The following is a 2,837-nucleotide window of genomic DNA, read 5'->3' as shown; positions in this document are numbered from 1 at the left end:
TTAAGGGCGTTTGAGCACTGTATACTTAGGTTTAACGCTAAATTTTCGGTTGGGTCTGAAGTTAAGGTTTAATAGCGACGCGAGTGTTGGGATTGGAATCTCCTGTTACTACGGTTCCAAGGGTCAACACTATGTTCTATATTTCTGGAATAATTTACTAGTGAATATCAGAAATATCTTCCTAGTCTTATTTACATAGAGGCAATGTTTTCTTATTTCTTATACATAGTAAACTGTAAATATTTTGAAATCGTGTCTGAACTGTATATATAGAATCATCATATCATTCTAATGTATCAAAAATAATATACGATTTATACTGTTAGTAATGTTTCTAGCGCCATGTACATAAAACTTTTGAATAATCTATGAATAAAAAAAATAAATTATTTCGGTATTATTTTTTTAGAGTCGTTTTATAATTATAATTCGATATTTCATTTAATAATAAAATATTTATAAATAGTACCTAAATTTTAGAATTAAACTGAACTTTAGCTTATATGAAGTTCTAACGGTCATTTAGTTACGGTCACCGTTAAGAGGTTCACGCGTAACGGGCAAAGCGTACACACCTCCTTTACTTGCCCAAGATCCATACAACACTCTTATGTGGCCTTCTATAATCATGGGCCTTGGCTGCCTGGGGCTCGATTCTATCTTTTTCTCGTTATGACACATTATATATGTCGTTGAGCTAACGAGAGATTCGTATCACCGGGATAACGATTCTCGTTAGAATTATTTTAAAAAGCTATCCTATCTCCTTTATCGTTAGGCATTCGTTAGCAAAGTCTCGGTAAGGAGTCTCTCGTTAGAGGAAAAGTCACTTTAAAAAAAATAGGACCAATAGGAAACGCCGTTACAATTTAAACAAGATGGCACAGCCACAATAGCCTCTTCCTCCTAGCACTCTTGATTTTACCTCTTTGATTAAAAACGGTGGCTCAGCACTGGCATAGGTAGATAGAGATAACTAATACTAATCGAATGACGCCTGAATTAAATTTATATCGAGTGCCGTTGAAGAGAATTCGTCGTTTCACGGGGTCCTATAAGTCGTAATTCCCAATCGGGGGGCAAAATTTCCCCCTTTGATTAAAAACCGCGACTCACCACTGGCATAGTTAGATAGAGAGAACTAATACCAATCGAATGACGCCTGAATTGAATTTATATCGAGTGCCGTTGAAGAGCATTCGTCGTTTCGCGGGGTCGTATACGGAGTTATAGCCTGTACTGTATCCTAGCTTACACTGTATTATTCACCTTCACCACCACCACCACCGCCTACATCAGCAACGAAAGTAACAGCCTCTTTCCTCTATACTAGAGGAAGAGGCTAAAAAACTTTCACGACACACGTGTACCCTTTGGCGCGCAGTTCTATTTTTCTTTCTTTTGGTTAGTGCCCTTTTTATTTCGTTATGGCTACTACATTAATTAACAAGAGTATTAACAACAAAAGAGGAGCAAAATTTACAGAAAAATAACAATAAATTATTCTTCAATTTATGGAAAGTCATCCAGAGTTTCTTTCTGGAAAGGTTTCCAGTAAATTTACCAAAACAACAACCATGCTGCTTAACAATGACCAGCAGATGACAGTTCAAAGTGGAGAAATGTAATTAACTTAAAAACTATATTAAATTACTATAGTTTAGTACCTTCATGTTTGTTCACGCTTCAATTTTCAATACAGACATGGTGCGATTGGAAATCAGCTACGAAAGCAAAGGCATCGAAGCTAAAGCGACACACTAATGGCACTGGTTATGGTGATGCACCCAAACCGAAAGATCTCTTAACACCAATTGAAGAGAGACTATTAGACATAATAGGTGAGAAAGTTGTTGAGGGTCACACAGAATTGCCTGGATTTGTAAGTAATATTGTGTGGCTCTTTACAAATTACAATTTGTGAAACATGTATATTTTTTGTAACTTCAAAAGGGCATTATAAATGGGTATAATCTACCTACCGTGGAAAATAACACTCCGGATGTAAGCAAAATCGCTAATCAACAACATAGTGATGGCTCCAAAAACGCTACTGCCAATGAATTAGTAGTCATTAATGATTATTTAGGCATTTAATATGAAATTGTACCTACAAGTACTGCAACATTGTCTCCAACCATCCCATCTACACCAACTGACGAAATACACCCACAAAAGACTTTTGAAAAAGACAAAGGTGATAGGATTACGTGGAATAATTTACAGTTACCATCAGAAACTGACACTAACTCAGTGTCATAACCAAGTACGTATTTCCAAAAATGAGTGTTACAATAATAACAAATATATAATAGCTTGTTCTTTACATTTAAGAATATGGGAAAAGAAAGAAAGATAAGGAAGGGAACATTGAAATAGCAGTAAAGAAGTTAAAAGAACTTGATGATGAGAAAAACCTAATTTAGAAAGGCGTTAGAGATTCAATGAAAACACTAGCAGAAGCTATGATGATTAATGCAAAAGCAACAGAAAGAATAGCTAAGGCCAAAGAAAATCTTATAGAAATTGAAAAGGAAAAATTACAGATACAAAATGTAAAGTTGGGGTTATAAATAAATTAGCTACTGCAGAAGAGATGAAAGCCGTGCCCCAAAAACAACATGCAGTTGCAACAACTGCTAACACAGCCATATTAGCCAAAATATTGAAAGAATTAACTGTTTATTTAAAAAAAGCATAACATTTCACAGTTCCAAAGTGATTATTTAGTTCCTAAAACTTCCTATGCTGTTAACTGCGATATTTATGTTTTTTAAAGCTGTCAGCTGTGGTATCTATTTTAATAAAACATTGCAGTTAAAATAAAACCATGTTTA

General features: G+C 34.8%; 1 long non-coding RNA gene across 5 annotated transcripts; it reads right to left on the bottom strand.

Moving 5' to 3' along the window:
- Window positions 1-1,673: 1,673 nt before the first annotated feature.
- On the bottom strand, window positions 1,674-2,363 carry LOC149948029 (uncharacterized). 5 transcript variants are annotated; one of them, XR_016480567.1, is made up of 3 exons: window positions 2,111-2,363; window positions 1,983-2,053; window positions 1,674-1,825 (listed from the first exon to the last, which is right to left on the bottom strand). It is a non-coding gene; the product is annotated as an uncharacterized LOC149948029 (long non-coding RNA). The 5 variants fall into 5 exon arrangements; XR_016480568.1 differs by having other exon boundaries at window positions 1,674-1,803; XR_016480569.1 differs by having other exon boundaries at window positions 1,983-2,050.
- Between the last annotated feature and the right edge of the window lie 474 nt (window positions 2,364-2,837).

This window comes from Leiobunum rupestre, chromosome 4 (assembly GCF_980474605.1).
Source record: "Leiobunum rupestre chromosome 4, qqLeiRupe1.1.hap1, whole genome shotgun sequence".
Taxonomy (NCBI): domain Eukaryota; kingdom Metazoa; phylum Arthropoda; class Arachnida; order Opiliones; family Sclerosomatidae; genus Leiobunum; species Leiobunum rupestre.
Note: the sequence above shows the minus strand (reverse complement) of the source record. Positions and strands in the feature narration are given on the sequence as shown.